We start from the raw sequence: 17,758 nt of genomic DNA, 5'->3' as shown, positions 1-17,758 counted from the left end.
TAGCATTGCTGGGCCCTTGAAGCAAAGAGATACAGATAGGAAAGATGCATATTCTTTCCACTGAATTGACAGGCGTGAGCAACATCCCATAAGTATGATGAATGCTTTGCAATGACATACAAAACAGAACTATGTTTTTTTAAAAAAAGTGCTGATTGTCGCCAAATCAAATAATGTCCATTCCCGGTTGTTGTGATTGAAGAAGATAAAAAAGAGATACGGAAAATCCAGACTCACTTACACTTGGCTCTAGAATGTGCACTTGCACTAATGTTTGATGGTGGGTATCTCTGGGGCTCTGGGAATCCATACTTACCAATGCAGCAGTGCCAGTGTCCTCCCTCAGGAAAATCTGGGAGGTGGAAAAACTTCCCCCTCTGTCCTCTTCTCATCTCCTTCCCGCTACTGCTGATTCTGCCCTCCCACCCTTGTCCCACCATCCCCAACATACACCCCACACTTCCACCTTAATATCTTTCTGCACCTCATTGCAGGCTGTTTGGGTTTCGAAGAAATGCTCTGTGTGCAAAGCAAACAGAAAGATGTGGAATATCAACAAAGCTTGTTAAACAGCTAATGGACTTATATCCCCTGGAGGAGCTGATTCTGGGCTGGGAGAACCCGGCTGAACACACACAAACTTATCAAGATGTGCTTCCCATAGCTTTCTTGTACAAGTCGCAACTGGGAAGGACACGGAATAATCATGTAACAGATGAAGATAGCATAGGATTGATGATGAGGGGGAAGGCAGGTGCTGTAGTGTGAAAATCCCAGGAGACAGCCAGGTAATTTAGTCAGGGACTTGGAGAGGAATTAGTACTTTGTGCAGCTGTGAAGGGGCAGGCGGATAAGAAGAGGTCAGAGGCCCTGGATCTGTCTGGGGCCCCACTGGGCTTTGCCCTCACCCTCATGGAGGTTTCGCTAGGCAGCCCTTGGTTCTGATCAGCTAAGGCCAACACGAAGATCCCTGTATTTGTCTAGTACTGAGGGATGAGACGATTAGGGGGGAGGAGGGCGAGGAGAAATAAAGCTGAAGGGATCAGAGGAAAGAAGAGGGAGAGGAATTAACCAATAAAGGGCCATTTGGGCGTCCCCTTTCACGTGGGCTCAGATTAATGGGGGAGGCGAGCGCCCACACACATCAAGGACAGCACAGAACCAAGCTTTTCAAGCAGAGCCTCCCAGAAAGGAAAGTCTGAGGAATCATGAAGCAGGGGCTTGAAGCCGTACTAAGGAAAGGGGTCGAATGAATGTTTTCAAAATAAAAAAAGGCTCAGAAGAGAACAGTGAACAGGGTGGCCTCAGAGGTCAGTCGGCACATTCGAGTAGTTTGATTGTTGCTATCAAAAAGATGCTTGGAAAGGAAAAGGAAGAAGGCACAACACTTTTAAGTTTTGAGTTCCTTTTTTCTTTCCTCAAAAGAGAGCCATTAGACACACCGAGCTGAAGATTATTTTCGTCTATTTTGGGCGACGATGCTGGTGTCAGTGGACTCCAACCAGTCAGGGAGTGGAGAGGCAAGCAGCCACGTGGGAGCCTGGATTTGAGGGGAACGTGGAGGTGACCTGAGCAGAGAGCCACACACAACTGCAGGCGGGGTGCGCATATGCCAGGAGAGCATGTGGCCCTTCTACCCCTGGGCGAGCTGACCAAGACACAGGCCGAGCTGCCCTTCTCTGTGGCTGTTCCCTTCAGCCCTCTTGGTCTCCAGGGGGAAAAACATTCAGGGGGAAAAAAAAAAGAAAAATCCTTCCTGAAGAACCACTCTGGACTCAATGCCAACCTGAGACAGCTGCTCATGTTGAACAACAACATCAAGGGCCTACTGTCCCTTCCTGCCCCTCCTCCTCCACCGCCACGGAAAGAACTGTGAAAAGACCAAGAGTTGGTGGGCGGCCAACAAGAACTAAAGAACTTGCAGCTGGTAAAACCACCTGTGCCTTGTCAAATTCCAGCCAAAACAATCCCTTCCCCCGAGTCTCCCGTTAAGGAGAAGGGGAGAAAATCTGATCATAAGACGAGAACCAAGGGGGTGGAAAGTGAGTGCGGTGGCTCCAGACCAAGCACTCCGCCGGATGGGAAGAGACGATTGGGAAATTGTGCCAATGGAGGTCAAACATTCGGCACTGTGCTCTTGAGAGAAAAAAAGAGCAAGAACCGTGTTCAACCAAGTCAAGCAAGCCACGCTCCCAATTCAGCTTTCCTGATAGACAGCACTTTGCAGCACCAAGGGCTGATGTCTGGATCAGAGTGGCAAATGGCGTAAAGGAGGGTGGCATGAGTTCAAAGGCTGGGTGCCCATGGGAACATTCCAGAAAGGGCCCCCTTCACTGTTCCAACTGCAAAATCAGAAGCTGACTAGAAGTTAAATACTCCCCAATTGCATTGTTTATCTGTCATGTATGGTCTACCTGGGAGGTGTTTTTTTTTTCTTCAGAAGGCTAAGATCCCATGGCCAGGCTTCATAAAAAGTACGTAAACAACAGTGATGAAGACGTTGAAGAACCATGGAAAAATAACACATCTTCGAATGAGCTGTGTCCTCAGATTCTGATTCTAATGTGATTTCCACCTCTCTCAACCCCATTTCTTTTCTTTCTTCCACTCACCGGATATGAAGCTGCCTTAAGTTTAGTTATCATTCCTCTAATGCCGGTGTTTAAAAGTAATCACCCATTCATTTGAAGTGCTAATAAATTCTGGTTCTAAAATTAGAAAGTTCTCCTTGTCCCTTGAAGATTAGCTGAATCTCTAGCTAATGTTATCATTGGCCAGGTAATGTTGGCATGGACCAGAACTGAATTTTTGCTGGCATCCCCAGCTGAAATCCACATTGCCGTTGATAGCCATTAAAGATTAGTAGGTCATTCCCTGTATTAAAACTTCATTTTCAAAGTATTTATTCATTTCACTGATGATTGCCACCCCCATCTGGCTTTTTCTTTAGAGCATCCAAGAGAATACTATGATCACAAGTATGGTGAGAATAAATAAGCCCACGGTCAGCACCCATTGTAAATACCAAAAGCAATATCTTCTCATTTATCATGGGGAAGGGTGGTACAGTTGGTGATAATGGAGAAAGAGGGTTTCTTTCTTTAATACTAGAAAGTATTAGTCTTCCATTTTTATATACAAAGGTAAATATTATTAAAAATTCAAGAAATATGTGTTTATTAAAAGCACAATGCTTTTATGGTAACAAAGCTTTTGTGGTATTCCTGCCAAAAGTGTATAACTTAAATCTCATTATGAGTTAACTGCAAAGAAACCCAAATTAAGGGATTTTTCTGCAAAACAACTGACCTGCACTCTTCCAAAAAATGTCAAAGTCAAGAAAGATATAGACAAGCTGAGGACCTATTCCAGGTTAAAGGAGACTAAAAAGCAGTGACCATTAAATGAAATGCATGATCCAGCACTGGATCCTGAATCAAGAAGAAAAATATAGCTATGAAGGATTACTTGAGAAATTTGGTGAAATTTGAATATGGATCCTCTTATGGTATAGTGTAAATGTTTAATTTCCTGAATAATTTAAATATTTTACTGTGGTTATGTAAGAAGTGTCTGTTCTTAGAAAATAAGCACTGAGATGTTAAGAGATAAAGGGATACTATATTTCCAACTTACTCTCAAATGGTTCAGAAAGAAAAGATGATATGTATACATATATGAACATAGAAAGAATGATAAAGCAATGCGGCAAAATGGAAAAAATTGGTTAATATGAGTAAACGTCTATGCATATATAGGAGGGCCTTGTACTATTCTTGCAAATTTTCTTTAAATTTGAAACACTGTTAAAGTAAAAAACCTTCTGTGATTCTCTTCCTCAGAGATAACTATTGACATATTTACGGTCCAATACATATCCTCTGTGGTAAACAGATTCTAAAATGGTTCCAAATGACTCCAGCCTGCTAGTATTCAAGCTTTTGTGTGATCTCCTCCCCCTTATGTGTGAGCTGAAGCTAGTGACTTGTTTCTAATGAATAAAATACTGCAAAAGTGATAGCTGTCCATTCCAAAATTAGGCTATAAAAGGACTGTGACTTCCATCTTGCTCATACTCTCTCTCTGGCTCTTCTCACTTGTTCATCCTAAGGGAAGATGGCCGCCATGTTTCCAGTTGCCTTGTGGAGAAGTCCACAGGGCAAGGAACTGAGGCTGGCCTCCAGACAATAGCCACTGAGGAACTGAGGCCCTCAGTGCAACAGCAGACAAGGAACTAAATCCTGCCAACAACCATATGCATAAGCTTGGAAGCTGATCTTTCCCTGATAGAGCTTTGCCATAAACTGTAGCCTCAGCCAATACCTTGACTGCAGCCTTTTGAGAGGCCCTGAACCAGAGGACCCAGTCAAGCTGTGCCAGGAATCTTGAGCCACAGAAACTATTAAGATAATAAATATTTGTTGTTTTAAGACACTAAGTTTTGGGGAAATTCATTATATACATTCTCCATTTTTCTTTCTTTCCTTGTGGGGGAGGAGGTTAACAGTATGACAGACAACCTTCCATGTCGTTACACAAAACACTATTTCATTATTTTTAACAGGCGAGGTTATTAAGTGTTGTTCAGATTGTGCATTGCAAATGAGCACCTGGCAGAGAGTGATAACAAGGGTTAAATCTTGCCCATGCTCTATTCACCAAATCTCGCTTCCTGGCATTTGGCTTTGTTCACCCAGAGAGGAGGTATCTTTTTCTAATTTACACAAACGTCCCTCTGGGCTAGTGACAGCCCTATTAACAGCTGCATAATATTCTATGGTATGGCTATACTATAATTCACTTAACCAACCTCATCTCGTTGGCCATCTAGATTGCTTGCTGAGTTATTATTGTAGACAACCCTACAATTAGCTACAGTGAACATTCTTGTATGTAGATTTTTGTATTCCTGTACAAATATTTCTGTAGGAAATATTCTAAAATGGGATTCCTGCACTATATATAGTGTCCATCCTTAATTTTGATGTTTCCTGACTCATTAAACTTATGAAAGGCTTTTACCTGTTTGTAATCCTAGCAAGTATAAAGAAGTTGCTTATTTCCTTATCCCCTCACCAACACTGATGAGATCAATGTTTTAAATATTTGCCAATCTGATAAGTGAAAAATTTTATCTCAGTTTTATAGATCATTTGTAGAAAACCAAATATTTCCAACGTTCTCTTCTCTGAGTCAGGACAATGTAATACTAACTCAATAGTAATACTGAGTCGACTCATAGTAATACTGAGTTGATCTTTAGTCTCCTCAAATATGCAGGTAATGTTGAATAAATCAGTTAGAGATCACAAAATCAGACCCTCCCCAACCAACATCCATCCACTCAATCCTATCTCTTATGTGAAATGTGAGTAGGAGGGAGAAATGCATTGCCAAATGAGTGTAGATAAGTGTACAGTTTCTAGCATTGGACTTTCTGATCATAAGTCTCAATAAAAATCTTGTTGACTCTTTACCAGATTCACTTGTGTAGCCGTCAGCAGCCTCCTTTGCAAATAAGATCACTTTCCTTCAACTACTTTGATGTGGATTGTGTGAGCCGACCCAAATTCTAGTGAGAATACCAAGGTTTAGGGCCCGCGGCATTATAAGCCCTGCTCTTTTATTAAGAGTGTGTATTACTCCAAGTCTTCTGAGAATCACACAGTAAGATAGGATTACAGGTGCAAGCGTTTTATTAGGGGAAAGGTCTGTTTTAGAAAACGGTGAGGGAATCAGGGAAAGCTGGAATTGCTGCCAGGCAGGGTTGCAAGTCTGACCGCAAAGGAAGGAGAGAAGGTAGTTTGGGTAGAAGCATTCTACACTGCTATGCAGTCTCGGGAAGGTTTAGCAAGACCTCAGGGAGTCCTTGAACCAAGTCAGCCATCAGAGGAGCCCAGTGTCTCTCAGGGTCCAATCTGCCTTAGTACTCCTGCCACACTCAGCCATTGGCTGGGAGAAGCCCATGGGAAACATGGCCTTGGTGTGAATGTGGCGATAGATTGCAGTGCACGGCAGCTGAAGGCCTTGGTCAATTGCATGCTGTAGAGTTGGAAGCCTTCTAGGCTGATTGTCAAGGCCACCACCACACATTATCAATGAGCTGATCTGTAGACAGAGCCTCAGTACAATTATAAAAATAAAAACTAGAGAGGGAATTTGTGATTCATTTTTGGTTTCTTTCTTCCATAAGTTCCATGCAATGACTTACCTTACTTCCAAATAATGAAAGAAAGCATTTCCATCTGGTTAATGATTACATAACTTTCCTAAGTCCCACAGGTAAAAGATGAAGACTTCTAAAACAGAAAAATAGCTGGAATTATCTGTGCAGGAAACAAAGAAATGAACAGGAATTGGGTGGTAGAGAGGAGCAAAGAAGAAAGAACAAGAGAAGTCAGAGGAAACCTAGAATTCCTCAGAGGCAGGTGGCCAGGAAGAAATACCCAGCAAAAGTCTGAGTGAAGGATATCGAAGAATAAGAATGTCCATTCATCAGAAAAGGGGTTATTTTAACGCAAAGCGCCAGCATTAGATATACAATTGCCAATTTCTTTTTAGGTTTTTAAGTGCTAGATTTTGGGGGGAAGGGGTTAAACACTAGTGCTTCTCTAAATATATGTCTCCGATATCATGCTTGAGTTCTTTCGGCTGTGATGAACTCTAAAGAACCGTCCAAACTTTTTGGTTAAATTCAAATTTATTTTTATCAAATATTCTTCTAGAGGCTTATAAACCAGAACCTGGAAATACCTCATGCTGTGCCAATACTGTCATAATTGTTCAATCTCTATATGTGTTTGTCCTGCTCAACTCTTTGCCTTACCTTTTTAGGAATATCTTTAAAAATATAAATATTTTCTGTGGCCTCTACATTTGTTACAACAGGGTCATTATTTGATTACAGTCATGATGCTTGAATCTTCAAAGTCTTTAAAAAAAAGTCAAATGTTTTATACACATGTTAATATACATCCAGTAGGCTTCCTCTTATCTATTTCCTCCATAATATCTCTGCTGCATTTGATACTGTCTATCAACCGTTTATTGAATGAAGCTTCTTCCTGGGCTCCTGTTCTATTAACTTCTTGGCTCTCCTCCTAGCTCCTTGCTTCCTCTTTCTCCCTAACTATCTTTGGCTTTCTATCACCTCTTAATTTTGAATATCACACATCAATCTTTCTGAAGCTTTCCATTTTGCGGCTTCCATTATCACCTCTAACCTAATCCTCCGATTTTATATCCCCAATCTTACTTAGCTGTGATCCTGTAATGTCCTCCAAGATGTCTCTAAAATATTCTTCCATCGTTGCTAATTCTATTTGCTCCAGATACATCCTCTTACTGTCACTTATCAACGGCACTGCCATTGTCTTTCGGTCCTGCAAAGGAAACGTTGATGATATCTTTGAATTATTCTTTTTTATTTCTCTACCCATATCTGACTGCTTTACCAAATTGTATTTTTCTTTTCTTTGCGATACAATATATCAGCTACCTGTCTGATCCCCAGCCCTCAGCTCAATGGGCTTGCATGGTCCTTTAAGCTGGGCTCAAATCCCCTTTCTCCATTTAAAAGAAAACTCGGGACTCCCAATGTTGCCAGAGTTTTCTGAGGATCTCACATTTCTGATTTCTATTTGCTGCTTCTGATGAATTTTCAATCTCCTTCATAGCTCACCTTTGAGGCTGTTCTCACTGTGTACCCCAAGTACACCTCAAAATGGAATGTCATCCCTTTGCTTTATTTTACCTCAGGTACCTCTCACTTAAGAAAGCCCCACAGAGCAAACTTGACTAAAGATTTCAAAGTAATGACAAGGGGCCCATTGATTGCTTTGAGAGCCTATAACAAAACTAAATATTCAACTTCTCTGTTTTTAAGAGTTATGTATTCATTTGTGTCACCAGAGAATATTCACTAACCTTTTCCTCCTACTAGGGCTCCAGTCCTCAATATCTGTCAAGTCCTATCTCTCATTCAATCACCTGTCTCCTTCCCAGCTTGCTCACTCTCAACCCCCAAAGTTCATACTTAGTACTTATGCAGATAAAAAAACTGTTGAAGACTCTCAAAAGAGTTTAGCTGTCACTCTGTAATTTACCTTTTAATGCAAATGATTACACTGTGAAAACTCATTCCAAAAGGTGGGTCACTTGGAGATAAAGGTATTTGGGGAAGAGCAGCCCTCAAAGCCAAGGAAAAGCTCTGAGGCAAGAGTGCCAGGATGCTTCTGAAGAAAAGTTGGAGGCCAATCGAGCTGGAGCCAAGTGAGTGAGAGAGAAAAGAGTAGAAAATGAGGACAGAGAGATGTGGTGTTGGAAGGATTCTGAGTGAGATGGGAACTATTACAGGGTTTTGGGTAAAGGATTGATGGAATCCAATATGTTTTCATAGACTCATCTGGAGAATGATTATAGCTGCAGAGTTATAGACTGACAGGGGGATGAGGACAGAAAGAAGAAGAATGGGTCAGACACTATTGGACTACTGACAGATGATGGGATTTGGACCAAGGTTGTGGCCTGATGGTTGTGTAAAAGAATATATTTTGGATATAATTTGAAGGTAGAGCTAGAAATACTTGCTTGTGAATTAATACGGAGTATGAAAGGAAAGAGAGAGAGAGAGAGAGAGAGAGAGAGAGAGAGAGAGAGAGAGAGAGAGAGAGAAGCTGAAGGAGAGTCTAAGGATTTTGGCCTAAGCAATAAGCTTGGAGTTATCATTTACTAAGATGGGGAAGACTGTTGCAGAAATAGCTTTGGAGGGAAGGTCATGTTAAGCCTGAGATGCCTACTAGATATCCAAGTGCAGATGTCAAGTAGGCAGTTAAATATAGGAGTTCCAGGGAGAATTCTGGGCTAGAGTTGGCAGTGGGCTGCCATAATACAATACAATGTATGATGAGGTGGCTAAAATAACAGAAATTTATTTTCCTACAGTTCTGGGGTCTAGAAGTCCAAGATGAAGGTGTCAGCAGGTTTGGTTTCTTCTGAGGCCTCTCTCCTTGCCTCCTTGCTGGGTCCTCACATGACACATTTCTCTGTGTGTACACATTCCTAGTGTCCCTTTGTATGTCAAACTTTCATCTTCTTATAAGGACACCAGTCACAATGGATTAGGACCCATCCTAACAGCCTCATTAACATTAAGTGCCCCTATGAAGACCCTATCTCCAAATACAGACACATTCTGAGGTACTAGGGGTTAGGGTTTCAATATATGAATTTTGAGAGGGCACAATTCAACCCATAACAGTAAGTCATCAGCTTATTGAAAGAGATTAGATGAGATCATTCAGGCCGTGAACATCGAGAAAGAAGAAACGAGGTCTGAAGATGGAGCTCTGGTGTCCTTCGATGGTTAGAGGTCAGGGAGATAAACAGGAACCAGCAAAGGAGAATGAGGAGTGATCAGCAAGTTGGAGGAAATCTGGAAATGTATGGCAACCTAAAAGCCTAGTGAAGGAGATGCTGGAGGAGGAGAAACTCATCTATGTTGTTAAGTCCTTCTTAGAGATGAAGAAGATGTAGACTGAAAAGTGACCATTGAATTTAGAAACATGGATGACATTAGGGACCTTGATGAAAGCAGTTTTGGTGGTTTGGTGGGAGAGAAAAGCAAACTGGAGTGGAGTGAGAATTGAAGAGCAATTGTGACCATCACCAAATCTTCTGAGTTTCACTGTTGAAGAGAATAGAAAAATAAAATGAAAGTTAAAGGGTGAAAGAGGTCAGGGCAGGGATTTTTTTAAGATGGGAATAATAGGAGTGGTTGTTTACTGATGGGATTGATACATTACTAAGGATCAAATGGATAACACAGAAGAATTGTTGGGTGATGTCCAGTAGCAAGATTCAAGGCTGCTTGTAATATCCAGGAGCAAAAGTGAAGGAGTTTCCTTATCTAGGAACCTATATATTCAAGGTTCAACATATAGTACAAAGGCAAGTAGGTGGGTATATATGGTGGGTAAAGTTTATGGAATTTCCTTTCTGAGCACAGATGGCAGGGAAGATATTGAATATAGAGGAAAAAAGAGAAGGTGTAAAATAGTTGTCTAGGTGAGAAGGAAAGTGAATTGACCAGGGAATTGTAGTAGAATTGGCAGCCAACATTGAGAGTCAAGTTGAAGTTAATCATCCTGAATTCAAATCAAGACCACTCACCATAGGTGTGTATTTTTCTCCAGCCATGGTCAGCTAGAAAAGTGTGGTACCTTGTAGGTTGAGAGTTTAATTTCACCAAGGCTGGCGTTTTTGCAGATAAGGCCAACAAGGAAAGAAAAGGCAAGAGAATTAGAATGTTACACAACGAAGGACCTTAGAATCTCAACTAGGGAAGAAGAGAAACAAGGATATAAGTCAAGTCAGTGTGGTGAAACGGCAGTACGATCAAGAGCTACACATCCTGCTGGGGTACCTGGGATTGTTGGAGTCAGAGTACAGGTTTCCCACGCTATCCAAAAGTAGAGAGTTCCTTGAAAACCTTTAGTAAGACGAAATGGCATTAAACGAAAAAGCAATGACTATTCATTTATATGTCTTTACTTCGTTCCTCATGATTGAAACACTTAATTATGTCCAGTTTTATGCTAAGTCTAACACCCTTACGAGCTCTCTTAGGATTTTCTGATACCTGGAGAAACATCTTGCTAACAGATGCACAAAATAAATGGAGATAAAGCACAGATGCTCACAGCCACAACTCAAAGCTATGGGAGCTTGATGCTGAGATGCTGAGTGTAGTTCCCAGGGAAAGAGCCTGATGGGGCCACTCTTAATGCTTGGGGTGCACGCTGCCTCTAGAACGGCTTGCTGAGAAACAAATGCTGAACACTATTTTCACCTTTTTTCTGTAAAAAGAGGAAATCCTTTTTGGATTTCTTTCGGTTAGGAAAAACAGATACTGATGGTTTTTTGTAAAAGTAAAATGGCATAATACGATCTTTTGAAAAGCATGAGATACGTGTTCTAAATGGAGAGAGCTGGAAAGGTACAAAGGGCTGGTCAGAAAGCTCTTTTCTCCACTCTATCCTCCATGTCAGTTCTATTCCAGAAGCAGTGGATATGATTTTTACTTATTTTCCTGTCCCAAGAAGTGCCTTAAGAAAAAGTTTACATAATAGACATCTCTTGATGAGTGAACCTTTACTGTGTTACCAAGTTGACAATTATTTTTGGGAGATGGGGTGAGATTAATGGAGCTGCACCAATAGAGGAGAGAGATCATCTGGGTTCAAGTTCAAACTTTGCCTCTTATTCTGTGTGTAAGTTCATTTCTTAACCATTGTGAGCTTCATTTGCCTCATCTGTAAAATGAGAAAAATAATAACTGCCCTGCGGTTATTGTCAAGATCAAATGCAATAAGGTATGTGAAAGTGCTTTGTAAACTAAAAGGCCAATTAACAATAACCTGAAATAGCCTGAAGACCATGAATCACCCAGCAAAGGGAGAAACACAGGCCTCCAAGGACTTCTGAGGAGACCTTTGCTCTCCTTCCAACCTCTATGACTAAGCCAAGCATCATGCGTGTCGGACTGCAGGCTCTGTTTGCAGCTTTCTCATTCACGAGCCCCCTTTTTTGTGCTCCAAAGCTCTACGTCCAATCAGAGAGGAGCAGAGGAAAAGGAAATGGAAGGGAGAAAATCAGACAGGAGTGGAAGAGTGTGGTATGGAAATAACATTTTCTGAGTACCTATTGTACACCACGCAGCTTTGCAAAAATCTCATTTAGTCCTCACTCCACTATTGTACGGTATTATTCTCCCTATAATTCAGTAATATAGCTGAGGAAACAGACTCAGAAAGTTCAAGTTATTTGACCCAAATTAGACAGTCAGGATGTGGTGGAAGATGAAATCAACCCCTTCTCTTTCTGAATCCAACGCTCAGGGGCCTTCCAAATAAACCCTGGGGTGTACAGCTAATCGAAAGCACTCTTCACCCTAGAAAAGTTATCCTTTGGGAGAATTTTTTGAAATCAAACTCTCATTTGCTCTGCGATGCTTCAGCTCGTAGAATAAGAGGAGCATTTAATCAAAGACGAGAAGCATTTTAGAATACTAAATTTCTTGGGGCAGGGAGTCAGTCATTCACACCAAAGTGAAAACAACTTAGATTTTGAAAGCAGGTTGTCTTAAAAGCCCTTCTTAGCGTCTCACGGATTCAGAACTTCTCCACGATGAGGTCTGGCAACACAATAGAGGGAAAAAGGGAACTGAACTAGCATTCTAGACTCACGTGATCAGGGCATCTCAGTGTTGAATGGATACTGGTCTGTTTCTCTCTTCCTGAGTAATCATCCACGCCAAAATAAAATGGCTTCAAACAACAACGTTACTCTCTTGGTTCTCAGCGTTGACTGGGCTCTGCTGGGTGGTTCTCAGTTAGGATTTCTCCCCGCACTGACAGCCAGGTGTTGGCTGGGCTGCAGCCATCTGAAGGCTAGACATCCAAAATGGCTCACCCTCCTGGTGGGCATTTGATGCTGACTGTTGACCGGGAGTTCACTTACTGCTATCAATCAAGGCACGTACACGTGATTTCTTCATATGCCTTGGGCTTCTCACAGTATGGCGGCTGGGTTCAAAGAGGGATTATCCCAAGAGTGAATGTTCCAAGAAGTAGGAGACAGAAGCTTCCAGGCCAGTTAAGATCCATGCCTAGGACTGGCATAGCATCACCTCTATTGTATCCTATTGGTGAAAGCTGTCACAGAGCCTACCCAGACTCAAGAGGGTAGAGAAATAAACTCCACCTTTTGATAAGGAAGAGGCAAAGTCACACTGCAGAAAAGACTTAAGGGACGGGAGATACTGTTATCTCTGTAAAATACAATTGGCCACCGTCACCAGTCCAATGGCATACCCAAAGTTTGAACAGCCTCTACATCAGTTAAACTCTTAGCCTTGGAGTTTGATCTGGCCCCTACCAGGCTACCTACCCACATCCCAGGCCATGTTTTGCTATGCTGCAGCTACACTGTCTCCTCTCTCTTCTTTGTTCCTACCTCAGAGTTATGGGATTTCTTCTGCACAAAATGCCCCTTCCTTCAGTTCTTCCCATGGGGGCTTCCCTCTTATCATTGCAGTGTCAGCTCAGATATCACCTCTTCTGGGAGACCTTCCTTGACGAACACATGACTCCATTTATACGTCCTGCGTAGCACGTATGTGTTGGCTTTCTTGTCCACCATCTTTCCCTCCATACAAGCTCTGTGAGAGCAGTAACCTAGTCTATCTCGTCCCCTGTGTATCTCCAGGGCTGACACTAGTGTCCACTGTGGAGTGATCATTCAGTCAATTTTGGTTGAATGAATGAAGGAACAAATGAATATCCCTGTGAAGTAGCAGCCAATGACTGCTTAGCCTCCTCTTATGACAGAGACTTCTGTACTATTTCTTTGGAAAGCTAGTGTTTCTTTGGACACATCTTAGACAATTTCTGCATGGCATTATGAATTTACATAACTAGTCAAAAACCTCTGTTATTTATTTTTTAAGATTAATTAGGGCTTTTCAAACCACACCTCCAAATGCAATAGTTCTATGGCTCCGACACCCAGGAAAGGACCAAGGGGAAACAAAGGAAAAGGAAAGGCAAGGGACCCCATCATCATTTAATCACAGCAATATGTGATTATTTGTTTTATCTATTGGGGTTCTGTATAAGACTTGGTTTGAAAACTGGTTCTACTGTTAAAAATAAGTCTAGATGCTTTTACAGACCCTGTTCTATATCTTCATGACGGTATTTCTCAGTGTGGCCTTTCAGCCCCTTGCATCAGAATGACAGATTCCAGAGAATCTGGAAATGCAGATTCTCTGGCCCCTACTGAACTAAACTTTCTGGCCATGGAACCAGGGAATCTGTATGTTATCAAGCCTCTCAGGGGCTTCTTAATTGCTTGAAAGTTTGAGAATCACTGATCTATGGTGTAAGAACATCCAATAAAATACAGAAATAAGCTGTCATGCAATGTAGAATTCTTTTTCCTTTGGGATAACCTCTTGCAAAAAGTAATTTCTTTGCTCAGTATATACAGACTTTACTGAAGCAGTAGATGTGGCTGGCTAACCTCAAGATATCCAGAATGGGAAACTTTTATCTCTTTGCTGGAGGCCCTGAGGCCTCCACAATTAGCTCTCTGTGGCCCAGTGACTGAGGCTAGAGGATACATGTGTACACACACACACACACACACACACACACACACACACACACACTGCTAGTGGCCAATGTCACGGCCAACCTACCACCTCACTCAGCTGAGTCCTGACAATTAAGAACTTCTTGAGTGGTTTAAGAGCAAGGCCCTTAAAATTCCAAGCGTAAAACAGCTAATAAGAGTATCATGTTTAACAAAGTAATAAAAAATCAGAGACCAAAAAAAGCTGCAAAGTTTTCTTTGTGATCATTGTTTAACACTGTATGTAATTAAATATTAATGAAAGTATGCTACTTTCATTTTGTGAGCAATTTAATTCAATTAAAAATAAATGGGTCTCCTTGGCTCAGTGGGCATACTGATATAGAGAACAGCACTGCCCTTAACTCGGTTTCCACTGTGTTTAAATCCAGCACGGAGCAAAGCTACTGAAATACAACCCCGGGCTCACTCCATTAACCCATTAAGAGCCAAGAGCCAACCTCAGGCAGTCACCTGGTATAGCGCTCTGCAGCATATACTTGGTACAAAGCATAATGTGGTTTACTTTAAAAATATGTTTACCAAACATTTGCTACGTGAGACGAAAAGACATTTAAGACACCTCCTTAAATATCAAAATAGTAGTTGCCTCAAGGAATGGGATGGGCATTGACTGGGAAGGGACAGGAGAAATCTGGAAGCACTCTGTATATTGATCTGGTGCTGGCTAGCGTAGATAGATAGATAGATAGATAGATAGATAGATAGATAGATGATAAATAGATAGAGATATAATATAATATAATATAATATAATATAATATAATATAATATAATATAATATAATATAATATATATTGAGCTGCACTCTTAAGACTAGTGCACTTGACTGCAAATATTTCCAACCTCAATGGGGAAAAAGAGACACTTTTTCTGCCCACAAGAACCTCCTAGTCTGGTATTACTAAATCCACGAAGGGCAACACTGGCATCAGGAGGTTCCCAGCTTATGATCTGGCTGGAAAGGCACATGAAAATACTTAAGGGCATTTATTTTGTGATAAAAACATTCACAAGTCTTAAATCACCCATAGGACGAAACCAACAAAAAAGAGGCAGTACATTTTTGCAGTCAGGGTGCAGGGTCACGCCCAGCAGCGTGCACCCCAGTTGGGGGAGAGGAAAGGGGACCTTAAGGGCACAGAAGATGGCTTGGAGCAGAAGCCAGGAGTCAGGCAACCAGTTAACACAATGACAGGTCCACGCAGAGTGGGCACATCCAGATTGCTAACAGGAGATGGACGGGTGTGGCAGGAGGGCAGAGGCACTTGGCCTGGCCGGGGTTCCAGCCCGGTTCCGGGATAATTTTCCCAGGCGGGTTTCTTGTCAGGGGCCATCTGCGCTTGCAGGCCCGGGAGGTAATGGATCCGGGCGGCCACCGTGATAACCGGAGCCGCTCTTTCATTTCACCAGAAGAGCCGTTGTTTGGGAATGAACTCCGGGATTCCAGAGGCTACGTCTAATAATAACAATGTTATCAACACCGCAAGGCTGAGCTGAGCCGAGTGTATGTGTGTGTGTCTGGGTCCCCAGGGGCCCGCGCCCAGCCCTGAAAGGAGAGCCGGGTCCTTGTGAATGGAGAGGAAAATGCCAATCTCTGGACAAAAAGTTCGCTGCTAAAAAAGAAACTCCGGCCAACATTTTACAACCTGGACGCATTGTTAAAGTGCTGGTTTATCTGGCAGGAATAGGAAGCTGTGTTTGAAAACAATGTATTCTTTTTTGGGGCAAGGTCAGCGTCGGTTGGACCTCGGGGTGACCACCAGCCCCCCACCCATGGGAGAAGTCTCCAAAGGCCGGCCAAGGCGCTTCCTGGGCGGAGGGAAGCGTGCTTAGCCAGTGACAACGGAGACAAGATGGTATCCTGGCCATCCTGCCGGGAGCCCCATGCGCACAGGCCGTGTTGAGGCCTACGGGGGCCTCCCTGAGCCTGCTGGAGGGGCAGTGGGGCAAAGCCTTCAGGGAGAGGACACCTGGTGACATGTGGCACTACGGCCCCTGACCTGGCCCCTGTGCAGAGGAAGGGAAGGGCTCTGTGGATCCTGCCTGGCACATTGCTTCCCTCACTGCAGGGAAAATGGGGTGCTGCCCTCAGCAGGAGCGGGAGGGCCAGAGCTGCCCCAGCCTCCTCCTGGGTTCTCCCCAAAGCCAGAGCAGGTTGAGTGTAGAGAGAATTGAGATGTACCTCTTCTACAACTTGTTCTCAGTGGGAAAGAATATCCAGGTGGTTGCCCGCCAGCCCTGAGTGTGTGGGCTCCACCCCTGAGTAGCTAGGTGCCCTTGTACAAGAGATTTAACCTTGCAAAAGAATTTGCAGCTTACACATATGCAAAAGGGGAATGATAATATGTAGCACACAGGGCCACTGCATGGATTAAATGAGATAATGGAAGAGAAGCACTTAGGAGGCCTGGTATATGGCCATCACTCAGGAAAGGGCCTTTGCACTTGCTGTTCCTCTGCCTAGAACTCCCCTTTAGAGAGGCTTGTTCCCTTACTTCCTACAGGTCCCTCCTCCAGTTTATTTTTCTCCGTAGAGCTTACCGCTAATATACTATGTCTTTTACTTTATCTTATTTATTGTCTGTCTCTCCCAAAGTAGGGGAAAGCTCTATGAGAACAGAGATGTGTGTTCTTTGTCTGCTTCTGAACCCCAGAACCAAGAATAGTGCCTCGCATATAATAGTTGCTCAATAAACTTTAAATAAGGGATAGAGGATGATGATAAAGATGAGGATAAAAGTGTAAAAAGTCCCAGTAATCCTGATTTCAAATTTCAAAACACTCTTACTAGATCATAAGCAACTCGGACGCAGGAACTCTGTCTTTTGTAACTGGATTCTTCATAGCTAAGGTTGACAGATTTAGCAAATAAAAATACAGAACAATCTGTTAAATTTTTCCTTTAGTATAAGTACATCTCAAATGTCGCATGGCACATACTATAGGAAACCATTATTCATTGTTTATCTGAAATTAACATTTAACTGGGTGTCCTGTATTTTATCTGGCCACCTTATCCATAGCCCTTATGCAGAGTAAGCTCAAAATAAGTCATTGAATGGATAATATGCTCAAAATCCAGAGAAATTAGATTAAACCTAAATAAAATAAGATGGTGTGCTGGTAATGTTTAACAACTGACTCATCAAAGAATTTTAAAAAGTTTTAATTTATATTTGTCAATCTCCATGGTGTAAATACTTCCACCATGGCTGATTTCAAACTACCAACGATTCATGACCGAATGCAGTTAAGAAGAGATGAACACAATCAGTTTTGGCAAATCAGCATAAGCCAGCTTCCACACAGACTCCCAAAAGTCATAGAGTGAAGAAAGAGACCAGCAGCAAGTAAGAAAAATGAAAAAGAAATAACCCACTTCCACTATACCATACTATGACTCTGCTCCTACCTCAAACTCATTATCTCAACTTTACAATAATTCTAGGAGGTAGAAATTATTAGTTCCACTTTTTTTTAAAAGAAATGGAGAAAATAGCATCAGAGAGAATTTTAAAATTGTCTAGTCATACAGCTATTTA

This window comes from Rhinolophus ferrumequinum, chromosome 22, assembly GCF_004115265.2.
Source record: "Rhinolophus ferrumequinum isolate MPI-CBG mRhiFer1 chromosome 22, mRhiFer1_v1.p, whole genome shotgun sequence".
Classification (NCBI taxonomy): domain Eukaryota; kingdom Metazoa; phylum Chordata; class Mammalia; order Chiroptera; family Rhinolophidae; genus Rhinolophus; species Rhinolophus ferrumequinum.
Note: the sequence above shows the minus strand (reverse complement) of the source record.